Source organism: Homarus americanus, unplaced genomic scaffold, assembly GCF_018991925.1.
Source record: "Homarus americanus isolate GMGI-L3 unplaced genomic scaffold, GMGI_Hamer_2.0 scaffold48354, whole genome shotgun sequence".
In the NCBI taxonomy this organism is placed as follows: domain Eukaryota; kingdom Metazoa; phylum Arthropoda; class Malacostraca; order Decapoda; family Nephropidae; genus Homarus; species Homarus americanus.
This window is the reverse complement of record NW_024723833.1, coordinates 1,848,513-1,862,287: the sequence shown is the minus strand read 5'-3', so window position 1 is coordinate 1,862,287 and position 13,775 is coordinate 1,848,513. Positions and strand designations below refer to the sequence as shown.

At 42.8% G+C, this 13,775-nt stretch overlaps 1 protein-coding gene across 1 annotated transcript in view; it reads left to right on the top strand.

The window, feature by feature from the left end:
- The first annotated feature begins 8,374 nt into the window (after positions 1-8,374).
- Positions 8,375-13,775, top strand: part of LOC121863724 (monocarboxylate transporter 13-like) — a 46,344-nt gene continuing 40,943 nt past the window's right edge. The window contains exon 1 of the mRNA XM_042362473.1: positions 8,375-8,689. The gene's annotated coding sequence lies outside the window, so the exon portion shown is untranslated. The remainder of the gene's footprint in view (positions 8,690-13,775) is intronic.

Genomic DNA, 13,775 nt, shown 5'->3' with positions numbered 1-13,775 from the left:
TTTTGTGCGTGAAGCTGGCGCAGGATAGAGTCGGAAAGTCTGTGTGTGTGCCGGGAGTTCAGTCTACACAACTCCTCCCAGAGAAGTCCCGGAGTTGAGTTTCCTAGGGAGATAGACGATAGGTTCTGCAGGAGACTAGGGCGGGTCCGTCGGTAATGCGTTTTTAAGGCGTCCCGCAGGTTGGGGAATTTGTTGTTCTCTGGAGGGTTGGAAATAGTCCGTGATACATGCGTGGCGACTTCCGTGGGCAAGGAAGAGAGCAGGGCGCCGTACTTTTGCTCGTCAGTAGCTTGTGAGCCGATGAGGATTGCTTCCACATGATCTAACCAGTCCTCGACGTTGTGGTTGAAAGTCGGTAGAGAGATCTGTCCATCCATTCTTGCGGAAGTGTATCAGACGGTCGTGAGATGGTGTCGTAATGGGGTAGCACGTGGTGTGGGTGGTGTCGTCGTGGAGGAGTGGGGTAGCACGTGGTGCGGGCAAGGCGGTTGGCCTAGGCTGGCAGCAGGCAGGACGATCTTCTCAGCTCCAGGAGTAAGGCAGCAGAAAGGAGTGTAGTGTTCACGGCTCCAGGGGTCACCAATTGTAACTGTATATTTTCAGCCTTCTGGCTGCCAAGCTCTTTCAATAAACCGTTAATTATTATTTTTATTATTATTATTACTGTTGTGGCAGGTTGTCAGGGTCTCTTATTTGGTCTCACAACGTACGTACATGTAATATATCCAACACTCAGGATTGAGGTAGAATAGAAAATCACAATGTGTTTCCCGTATATATATATATTGTTGCACAGCACAGTGTTAAAGAGATACTAAGTCGGGCGAAGCTTGCTCAGAGTTCCTGTAGGGCGAGGAGCTTTCTGAGGGAGCGTGTGTGTGGAGTTGTTGAGAGATGTTGCTTGCTGGTGGCGGTAAGTAGAAAGAGGCCCATGACGGCCAGGTGAGGTCTTATATAGGGGGGGAAGGTGTGGCTTGATGGTAGGCCCCCGCTTTGTTCGGCGTCACTGGTTACCTGACCTTGACCACGAGGGATACGCCGGTAGATTCGCGGGGGGTCGGCCAGTCAGCGACACACGGCGTTTGTAGGGGAGGAATCCACTACAAAGTCAAACCCCAAGGGATTCTTTCAAATGTATCAAACTAAAACACGAGACAAGATTGGACCAATACAGTCGGATACCGGCGAGGTAACTGATAACGATGGAAAAATAAACAATAATCTGAACATATTTTTCAAGCTTTCACCACCAAAAATTTAAACATAATACCTGAGGCACTGCTTATATACAAAGATAGTGAAGAAAATAGATCAAGCGAGATAGTAGTGACTGGTAATGGTTAATAAACAAATAGACAAACTAAAGCCTTATAAGTCGCCAGGTCCCGATGAGATATTTGCCAGAGTATTAAAGGAATGTAAGGAAGAGCTTAATATGCCCTTGGCAAATTTGTTTAACATGTTCTTAAAAACGGGTGTAATACCAGAATCCTGGAGGATAGCGAATGTGCCTGCCAGCTAAATTGGCACTGGCTCAAGTAAGGAAGGCTGCCAAAAAATGGAAGAGAGAGTCCGTGCCAGTACACATCCTTGATTTACTCATGTTTGGATGGGGAAGAACTCAGACTGGGTGCTTTGTGTAGGACACTGCTGTTCATGCCTTCATAGAGTTGCTTTACAATGGCAATGAAATTTGGTGGCCAACCAAAACACCAGAGGGCTTCCCTGTTGACCGAGTCGAAGGCCCTAGTAATGTCAATGAAGGCCATGTACAAGTCCCAATGCTGTTCTCTGCACTTTTCCTGCATCTGGCAGACAGCAAAGATCATGTCAGTGGTGCCATGTGATGGTCTAAAGCCACATTGAGATTCTGGGATGAAGTTTTCTGCCTCGGGAAGAAGTCTGTTTAGGACTCGGGCGACAATCTTGCCAGCTACGGACAGTAGTCAGATCCCATGGTAGTTGCCACAGTCTGTCTTGTTCTTATAAATATTGACGATCTAGGAGTCTTTAAGGACTTGGGGGATTTCCTCCTCCATCCATTATTCTCCTGGAGAGAGTGGAGATGGCTGGTATGCAGAGGTCCTTCTGCTTTATACACCTTGGCTGGGATTCCATCAGGCCCTGTAGATTTGTTATTTTTCATGTGCTTGATGACAGTAGCTACCTTATCCAGATACAGGATAGCTGAGGTGGGTCAGCTCCGGATGCTGAGAAACCTGCTGGGTAGTCAGGACATCCCACAACAGTGTTTTGGTTGAGCAGTGAATGGTGTTTATCTTACCAGTGCTGACGGATGCCTTTTTCTTTCATTAAGGAGTTACCATCAGTGCCGGATTTAGACCTGTGGAGGCCCCTCTCATTAAAACTACCCAAGAGGGTGGGGTGGCGAGTGAAGCGAGCCTAAACATCTGGGAGTTCCGGGGGTGGGGGGGGGGCGCTGTAAGCTCCCCGGGAAATTTTTTAAATTTGAACACTTCTTTGGAGAATTTTGAAGCCATATGCAGTTATATTGAGGAAATTAGAACATTGAGAAATTTTTAATTAACTGTATATTTATTGATAGTGTACAAATTCCCAACACACACACACACACACAAAAGTGAGACATGACTGGAGTCATTCATGTGGTTTCAAGTCGGTTCATAGGAAAACCAGGTATTCGTGAATTTCCAGGAGTAGCTAGCCTAATTTCTATCACGCTTCTTGCTGAACATAGTTTTACATGATGGAATAGATAAATATGAATTTTAAAGAATGAAAATAAAAATAATCCAAATGAATGAACAAATAAATAAAATATTGTAATTTGTGGAGGCCCCTGGGCAGCTGCCCACTTTGCCCACTCCTGAATCTGGCCCTGGTTACCATTGGATGAGCAGAGGGGGACCATGCCATGAGTAGTTGGGCCATATCTTGTTTTAGCAAATTGAAAAATTCATGAATCTTGTGTTGATCTGCAAATTTTTGCATTTCACACACTTTATTTTTCCACCATCGTTTTCCACCGTTCATTAATTTGCAAAGTTCGCGCTGGACCGCCTCTCTTCTAATGGAAAGTATCAGCTTTGGTCCAAGACTTAGGGTTGTTTTGCCAGTCAGTGAGAGCAGCACATTTGCTATTGACCAGTACTTTGATTTCCAGGTTGTTTTCATCAAACCAATCCTGGTGTTTTCTTTTGTTCTGATCGAGTGTCTCGTTGCAGGTTTTTCCGATGATAGCTTTGATAAGACCCCATTCTGCACTGGCACTTTGGTTGTTTGTTGTTGGGTTGCTATTCAGCCCCTCATTGAGGTGCTCTCTGAAAGTATGTACTACCGTTGGATCCTCCAGTCGCTTAGTGTTAAAGCCTCTTCTAGAGGGTTGTTGCCTTCGCCGTTTTGGGGCAACTTGAAGGGAGAGTTTGACTCTGACGAGCCAATGATCTGTGTCACAGTGGTCTGAGCCACGCATGGCTCAGGTGATGAGGACATCTCGGCGATCTCTTTCTCTGACAATGATGTAGTCAATGAGATGCCAATGTTTGGATTGCAGGTGTTGCCAAGAACCATTGAACTTGTCGGCCTGCCTAAACCAGGTGTTGGTGATAATGAGGTTGTGTTCAACACTCTTGCTGAGGAGTAGGTCGTTGGGATTACACTTGCCTGCTCCGTTTCTCTTTATGGTTCCTTGCCATATGTCAGCATCTCTGCCAACTCTGGCATTGAAGTCACCTAGAAGCACTGATGAAGAAGGCATGACGTGAGTGTTTTTTGGGGGGCAGAGGGGCGGTTAAGGTGGGGAAAGGATAAAAGGCATGCTGGGGCTCAAGGCACAGCCAGATATGAAGGATATAGAAGTCATGACAAATAGTCATGGGAGAAAAGGTTGGAAAAGAAGTTTAATGAGTTAAACATATTACAGAGTTCACTGACCGAGGGTCCGCTCACACTTGCAAACCTGCAGTATCCTTTCATATCTGCAGGTAGGACAACTTCCAATCCCAAATCCGGTCTGGCTGCTCCAAGAGCCGAGCTCCAGCCGGAACCACCAAACAGGCCGCCTACAGGCAAAGGCCCATGTCGGACTAGGGTCCGACAATCTCAACAACAACAACAATGGCTGTGGAGCTCATTCTACTCTACTCTCCAGAACCAGCAAGACCTCCCAACAAGCTCCTCACCAACCAGCTCCCTCAGCAAGCTCCTCACCCAACAGGACCTCTGAGCACTGCACTGTACATACATTATATATATACAGAAAACGATTTGTGAGTTTTTATTCTTACCTCCATCCTGAGTGTGAGATATCTTACATGTACGTACGTATGTGAGCCCATACAAAGAGAAATAGACAAACAAAGAGATCTTGACAACTGGCCACATACAGTACGCTACACTGTCACGTGTACTGTAGTATTGCGTGCACTGAGGGAATGGCACTCTGTCAACACACTACCTTAGAGTAGCCTCCATCCACGTCTGTCTGTTTCACATAACACTCAACATTTCTTGTTTTATTAATATAGCAATTATTATTACGTGCGATCACTGTGTTCGACGGATTATATAGTAATAATAAAAGAAGCATCAACAGTGAAGGAGCCTTCACATATACAAGTACTACTGGTTCCTGCTGATTCAAGACAACAGGTATTAACGAAAACTACATCTATTGGATTATTTTATTTACCAATTGATTATTCCGTACTTACCAGCTTACTAGTCGTTCGGACATTGACGTGCTCTTTGTTACTTTGTTATGACCTTTATTGTCCAGTGTTAGCACTGGTGGAAACCGGAGAAAACCTAAATGTTTGGTCGAGTTACACCGGATAACACCTTTCTCAAGGTTCATCGGGGCCCTCATGAAAGATACTTTTTCAGGGGCGGTTCCAGGAATATCAAAGGGGGATGGTCCAAGAAGTTTTGGGTGCTGGAACATGGCGAGCTCAGCAAGCCCACCCAAAAAGCAACTGGCCATTTTGAAGCCATGCGCACTTGATATTAGGAGATACAGTATTTTTACTATATAAAAATGCCTGAGTACAATACTGCAGAGTGTACGTCAGCACAATTCTAAAACTATTGTCTACAAAATCCGCCATCTCAAGTTCCTGAAACTTACTACTTCTGAGCTGATTTTTTTTTTTTATTTTTTTTTTACACGACGTTCATAATTATTTACTAAACTACCCTATGCGTCCCATGCTTGGTCTTCTTGCATAACTGTAATACAGCGAGGGCTCTAGAGAGAGTGCAGAAAGGGGCGCCAATACTATTCTCTCCCTCTTACACAAGAGGCTTTCAGTGCACTGGCCCGCTCAACTCCCTCCAATAATCATTGACATCATCTGTCAGTTTGGGACAAGTTGCTATACCATCCTCGCCACTGCCACTTGCTACCACCTGAGATTACCCATTCCAACCATTGTAATATTCTTCAACAATTCGCAGATAATTTGTGTTCACTCTTTGCAAATCTCCCTTTTGTACTGTAACTAAGTTGAAATTCCTTGTTAAATGACCCTTTCCATAATTTCAATATATGTTCTATAAGTACCCCTTATGTCTTTTGCATATTTAGTCCAGTCAAATTAGCACGAAAACCAGTAAATAGCAGAAAAATATATAAAAAGTCTACATTTTACACACATACTCCTGACGGTTATGCAAATAAAGATCAAAAGAGTTCCCCTCCGTCCGACTGCAGCAACCCCCCTTTTGGGGGGCCCAACCCCCTCTGAGGAGGGCTTTTTTTATTACATTTCCGTATTGTTTGGAAAACGGTGCATCGGACGAGAAAAGTTTATATATAAAAAAATATTGTAAATAAAATTCTGCACAAGATTGTTAATATGCATTTTTTTCCCAAAGAGTGCTAGTTTTTGCATAAACAAGACCGGAAGTGGAAGGCAAGTTTGAGCGTAGATAAAGATATTTCCGTCTCTCGCTCAGTTTCCCATCAATAACTCTCAAACGATTAATATCATTAAAAATGCACATAAATGAAATTGTAGAGTAGGAACTACTCTATTTGGATAGACGAGATATAAGTTTTATGATGTTTTAAATGTTTTCCGATTCATCCTTATATAACGGAGACTCATTTCCACACCACCCATGAGGTAGAGTCTTTGGTGCGTGTTTTCTTTTTCTTTTTTCCGAGTGGTGTCTCCAGTAGACCTAATCCACTAATTTCTTGCTTAAGATGCTTTCATTAAAGGGCAGTAACTTCCTCATCCTCTGATAAAATGAGGTCATCCGTGGGATTTTCTATGGATGTGGAATTTAGGCAGGCCTGACCACTGCGATTAGTGCACATTGCAGAACAGCGTAAGCTAGCTTTTGCACAACGACACCGCTTCCTACACCCTCATCTGCAACCACATGAAATAAATTTTAAGACCTTTACTGGCACTGGTGCCTCAGTTGTGTAGATGGGTGACAGAGAATCTTTTTTCCATTCCCACAACTCTTTACTTTTATCCTCTTCACCAATTGATCGGCTCGTTAGCCGCTTGGGCGATCGGTCAGGTCTCTGTTACGCACTGTTGGCAAGTACTAGGCATGCACCGGCTCCTGAATTACCTGAACCAGCTCCAGTGTTGGTCAAGTCTTGTCTTGAAAGAGCTCACACTTGGTGCCGTCACAACATTTTCTGGTAGATTTTTCCAAGAGTTTACAACCCTCACTCCGAAAAAGTTTGCCCTCAGTTTTCTGGACTTGCGGCTTCTTCAATCTTGAGCTGTGACCCCTTGTAGGGCGAGCGTCCGCCAGCTCCAAGTAAGGACACTCGACTGAGTAGTGCCCCTTGAGATGCTTATACACCTCAATTAGGTCACCCCTTGCCCGTCTGTAGTATAAGCTAGGCAAGTTCAGGCGCTCCAATCTCTCAGGTTAGCAGAGGTGCCAAAGTGCAGGCACCAGTCTGGTAGCTCTCCTTTGAACATTTTCAACCAACTGACAGTCCCTAGCATATTTCGGGGACCAGACAGGGTGACAGTACTCCAGATGGGAAAGTACTTCACTTTTGAAGATCGTTACGAGGGACGGACCGTCTAGATATCTGAACGACCTTATAAGACCCAATAATTTATTTGCCTGATTTACCTTGTTTTCGCAATGACCCGAGAACTTCAGCTTATTGTAAACATACACACCTAGGTCCTTCTCACATTCAGTCTCAACTAGTGCAGTTTCTTCATCCCGTTGGGACATATGATACGCCTCCTTACCGTTGGTACGCCCCAGGTGCATCCTTCTGCAGCTCTTAACAGTCCGCATGGTTCTTGATTTCCCGAAATAAATTGGCGTCATCGGCAAACATTTGTACAAGTGTACAACGTCAGGCATGTCATTTATGAAACAAACAAACAACAGCGGGCCCAATACACTTCCCTGTGGTACCACGCTTGTGACAGGTACAGAAGATGATTTCGTGCCATTATTCACCACACACTGCTTGCGGTCATGTAGAAATCTTCTATCCACGCTAGGACATTTCCTGAATTCCGTACCCTTCCAGTTTGATTTTCAGCCTTTCGTGGGGAAACTGTCAAAAGCCTTGGCAAAATCTAGATATTATTGTCGACATTACCACCCCGTTCCAGAATATGGGTCCAAATATCCAATATCTTGAGCAATTGTGTTAAGCAGGAGCGCCCCGGCATAAAACCGTGTTGGCAATTCTTTACAAGGTTGTTTCGTAGATGTTCCATCGCGGCATCTCTGATAATACTCTCAATTACTTTACATATTATGCTGGTCAGGCTCACCGGTCTGTAGTTGTTCGTGGAGTGATGATCGCCCTTCTTGAAGATAGGACTCGTATAAACCACTTTCCAATCACTGGGGACCTTTTGTTCATCCAGGCATATACAAAACAGGATCTCTTAGCACTCTGGAATGCACCATGGCAGGATCGGGACTCTTAAGGACCTTTAGCTTTGACAACTTATTTCTAATACCCTCTTCTATGAACACAGTGTGGGTCAGTGATGTGTCGAACCGTCTGTCCTCAAACGCAGGAAGGTTAATCGCATCCTCTCTTGTGAACACAGAGGAAAAGAAGCTGTTCAGTGCCTCAACTTTATCCTGGTCAGAATCTGCGGCTGTAGCGTTTCTCCTCGCTACGTTTGAACTTAGTGATAAAAACGATAACCTGATTTGAGTGACTGACAGATCTGTTAAATGATATAAATCTATAATAATTTGACTGGACTAATTATCAGCTTATGGCCGCAGTAATTTTCAGTAAACCGTTGAATATTATCATTATTAATGCACGCTTCAAATCGAACACACACACACACACACACACACACACTCATCTTAGAGCACAAGGAAGACAGCGTAACGCACTGAACGAAAGTGGCATCAGTAGTAGTGCGCGTTAGTAAACAATAGCGGGGCAGTGGCAGTGCCGCTCTCCACTTCATCTGGTACACAGCTACCGCTCTGTCCCTGGCCGCCTCGCTTATCGTTGCTTGTTCGTTGACGAATTCTGCCACGCCATATCGCATTCCTAGACTACAGGGTCTTAATGTACTATTGTATAGACATTATTCTCCTCGGTGAATGAAGAAGCGACAATCGTTAATTGATAGTTCGTGAAACGATATGTTACAAGTGTTGTCTAATGATGAGGATGGTCATGTCAACCTAGCAGTAGTTACTCAACAAAGCTCAACAGATTCCCATAAGAAACGTAAGTATGGCTTCAGTACTGGGTGTTCTCCTTATTTATACTCATTTTCTAACACACGCAAATAACAAACACAGTAGTTGATACTTGAAAAATTTCTGACATTTGGCAGACCCATAAACTTTACCTTCGTCCTTCGCGCGCCTAAATAAAGGAAATTATTGACAAACTCAACCAGTCTCTCGAGTTTCATAAAAGACCATACATATTTTTTTAATATAAATTAAAGCTCAGGCTACATTTTAATAATATATTCAGGTACATACAGTATAATTTCACCCAGCCATATTATAAATAACATCGGTAATTTTAATGAAACATATGTCTGTCGCATGTTGGCCGACTTAGAATAAATTAGGCAGGGGTTATTTGACCGATATCTAAAGTAAAACTAAGTACAGTGCTTCCAGCTCCAAAAAATCTGCACATATCATTGATAATTTCAAACTAATAGAAAAAAAAAAATTAAATAAAACCTATATACAAAATTAAGGTTAAAGGAAGATAAAATCAGATTAAATTCAGTTGCCCGTATCATCATTGGGTATGACTTTGCTTGGGAGATTGGTATCCCCGCATCCTGAGCAACGCTCTTATTATTATGCAGAAGACGACAGCAGCATATCCTCTACCCCTTAAGATGTCCCCACACACGCTTCCGTGACGCCTGCTGGACCACCACTCACGACTGACAGACACGATGATCCTCCCCATACTGGCCAGATATTTTGTAAATAATATTGATTATGTGTTAAAGAATATCCTTCCTTCCTTAGGCTTGTAAGCCCTTTATAAAATTTATACTGTATATACTTGTCACACTTGTCAGATGCTTCTGGTGTCATTGTACAGGGGTACCTAGTGACAGCACTAGGATCCGCCTCTATCAAGGAATAAACAATTGAAATTGAATTTAATTGAATAAATTCGAAATCAATTTGTTGAAAAAATAACATATCAATGATTAACAGTTATGAAACCGTTTTTGGGTGTCAGGTATAGACCTAAAAAATGTTGATGTAACCTAACCTTATCTAACTACATTATAATATAAAGTAAGCATGTAGTCCGTGAGAGAAGTGGACAACTCGGAGTGTCAAGACGATTAAAGAAGATCGTGATGAAGCATTCAACATTTAACATAGTGTAATGCCTCCAGCCAGCCTGACCAGAATCCCATTAAAATCATAGTCCCCGCGGACCCTGGTCAAATAGCAGGTGGTTATTCGGCCGGGAATACTGGTCAAATAACCACTTCGAATAAATTAAACTAAGGTGAAAGCTACACTGTCGGGTCAAATTTAAACGGTGCTGTGAAATGAAGACATATATATATATATATATATATATATATATATATATATATATATATATATATATATATGCGAGCATTAACCAACCACGATAGGGCATGTACCTTGCCCCACACTGTACTGTACTGTACATTTCACCATATAAAATAAATCTCGAGACCTTTTTTCCAGTCTCGGTCTCGGGAGTTTAGATATCGGTCTCGGACATTTTGTGGTCTTGGATTTTCGCTTGAAATTTTTCGCGACCATAAATTTATTTGTTAATTTACAGGTGTGTTGGGAGGGAGTTGTCGACCTATTAAGTTTAGGTTCAGGTAGGGGCGGTAACTCACTAATCCACTGTAAGTAAAGGTTTCCTGGGTCACGGTCAGTTTTCTCAGGAAACAATGTGACTCCAATTCAATCCTGGCAACAAAACAAGTTTTCACCACCGGTCAATCTGGCACTAGCCTTCTAACTGCACCTGTGTGTACAGTATGTAGCCGTGGGGATGAGAGTATACGTAACCGTGGAAGGTTGAGTGTGTATATAACCGTGGAAGGTTGAGTGTGTATATAACCGTGGAAGGTTGAGTGTGTATATAACCGTGGGGGGTTGAGTGTGTATATTTAACCGTGGGGGGTTGAGTGTATATTTAACCGTGGGGGGTTGAGTGTATATAACCGTGGGGGTTGAGTGTGTATATAACCGTGGGTTGAGTGTATATTAACCGTGGGGGGTTGGTGTATATTAACCGTGGGGGTTGAGTGTATAACCGTGGGGTTGAGTGTGTATATAACCGTGAGGGTTGAGTGTATATATAACTGTGAGGTTGAGTGTGTGTATAAAACGTGAGGGTTGAGTGTGTATATAACCGTGGGGTTTGAGTGTGTATATAACCGTGGGGGTTGAGTGTATATTTAACCGTGGGGGGTTGAGTGTATATTTAACCGTGGGGGTTGAGTGTATATTTAACCGTGGGGGTTGAGTGTATATTTAACCGTGGGGGTTTGATGTATATAACCGTGGGGGGTTTGGTGTGTATACCGTGGGGGTTGAGTGTATATTAACCGTGGGGGGTTGAGTGTATATATAACCGTGGGGGTTGAGTGTATATAACCGTAGGGTTGAGTGTGTATATAACCGTGGGGTTGAGTGTGTATATAACTGTGGGGTTGAGTGTGTATAAAACGTGAGGTTGAGTGTGTATATAACCGTGGGGGTTTGAGTGTATATAACCGTGGGGGTTGGTGTATATTAACCGTGGGGGGTTGAGTGTGTATATAACCGTGGGGGTTGGTGTGTATAAAACGTGAGGTTGAGTGTGTATATAACCGTGGGGGTTGGTGTGTAGTTGGTGTATATAACCGTGGGGTTGAGTGTGTATATAACCGTGGGGGTTGGTGTATATAACGTGAGGTTGAGGTGTATATAAGTAGGGGGTTGGTGTGTATATAACCGTGAAGGTTGAGTGTGTATATAACCGTGGAAGGTTGAGTGTGTATATAACCATGGAAGGTTGAGTGGTATATAACCGTGAAGGTTGAGTGTATATAACCGTGAAGGTTGAGTGTATATAACCGTAGAAGGTTGAGGTGTATATAACCGTGAAGGTTGAGTGTGCATATAACCGGGTGTTGAGTGTATATATAAACGTGAAGGTTGAGTGATAAAATGTGAAGGTTGAGTATATAAACATGAAGGTTGAGTGTGTATATAACCGTGAAGGTTGAGTGTGTATATAACCGTGGTTGAGTGTATATAACCGTGAAGGTTGAGGTATATAACCGTGAAGGTTGAGTGTGTATATAAACGTGGAAGGTTGAGTGTATATAAACCATGGAAGGTTGAGTGTATATAACCGTGAAGGTTGAGTGTGTATATAACCGTGAAGGTTGAGGTATATAAACGTAAGGTTGAGGTGTATATAACCGTGAAGGTTGAGTGTATATAACCGTGGGGTGTTGAGTGTATATATAACCGTGGGGGGTTGAGTGTATATATAACTGTGGGGTTGAGTGTGTATATAACCGTGAAGGTTGAGTGTGTATATAACCATGGAAGGTTGAGTGTGTATATAACCGTGAAGGTTGAGTGTATATAACCGTGAAGGTTGAGTGTATAAAACCGTGAAGGTTGAGTGTGTATATAACCGTGGGTGTTGAGGTATATATAACCGTGGGGGTTGAGTGTATATAACCATGGAAGGTTGAGTGTATATAACCATGGAAGGTTGAGTGTGTATATAACCGTGAAGGTTGAGTGTGTATATAAACGTGGAAGGTTGAGTGTATATAACCGTGAAGGTTGAGTGTATATAAATCGTGGAAGGTTGAGTGTGTATATAACCGTGAAGGTTGAGTGTGTATAAATCAGGAAGGTTGGTGTATATAACCGTGAAGGTTGAGTGTGTATATAACCGTGAAGGTTGAGTGTGTATATAACCGTAGTTGAGTGTGTATATAACTGTGGGGGTTGAGTGTGTATATAACCATGGAAGGTTGAGTGTGTATATAACCATGGAAGTTGAGTGTGTATATAACTGTGAAGGTTGAGTGTGTATATAACCGTGAAGGTTGAGTGTGTGTATATAACCGTGAAGGTTGAGTGTGTATATAACCGTAAGTTGAGTGTATATATAACCGTGGGGGTTGAGTGTGTATAACCGTGAAGGTTGAGGTGACAATCGTGAAGGTTGAGTGTATATAACCGTGGTGAGTGGGCAACCGTGGGGTTGAGGTGTATATAACCGTGGGGTGTTGAGGTATATATAACCGTGGGGGTTGGAGTATATATAACCGTGGGGGGTTGAGGTGTATATAACCGTGGAAGGTTGAGTGTGTATATAACCATGGAAGGTTGAGTGTATATATAACTATGGGGGTTGAGTGTGTATATAACCTATGGAAGGTTGAGTGTATATAACCATGGAAGGTTGAGTGTATATAACCGTGAAGGTTGAGTGTGTATATAACCGTGAAGGTTGAGGTATAACCGTGGGGGTTGAGGTATATAACCGTGGGGTGAGTGTGTATATAACCGTGGGGGTTGAGGTGTATAACCGTGAAGGTTGAGGTGTATATAACCGTGGAAGGTTGAGTGTGTATATAACCGTGGGGGGTTGAGTGTATATATAACCATGGGAAGGTTGAGTGTATATAACCATGGAAGGTTGAGTGTATATAACCGTGGGGGGTTGAGTGTGTATATAACCGTGAAGGTTGAGTGTGTATATAACCATGGAAGGTTGAGTGTATATAACCGTGGGGGTTGAGTGTGTATATAACCGTGAAGGTTGAGTGTATATATAACCATGAAGGTGAGTGTGTATATAACCATGAAGGTTGAGTGTATATAACCGTGGGGGTTGAGTGTGTATATAACCGTGAAGGTTGAGTGTGTATATAACCATGGAAGGTTGAGTGTATATATAACCGTGGGGGTTGAGTGTGTATATAACCGTGAAGGTTGAGTGTATATAACCATGGAAGGTTGAGTGTATATATAACCGTGGGGTTGAGTGTATATATAACCATGGAAGGTTGAGGTATATAACCGTGGAAGGTTGAGTGTATATATAAACATGGAAGGTTGAGTGTGTATATAACCATGAAGGTTGGAGGTGTATATAACCGTGGGGGTTGAGTGTATATAACCGGGAAGGTTGAGTGTATATATAACCATGAAGGTTGAGTGTATATATAACCGTGGGGGTTGAGTGTATATAAACATGAAGGTTGAGTGTGTATATAACTGTGGAAGGTTGAGTGTGTATATAACTGTAAGGTTGAGTGTGT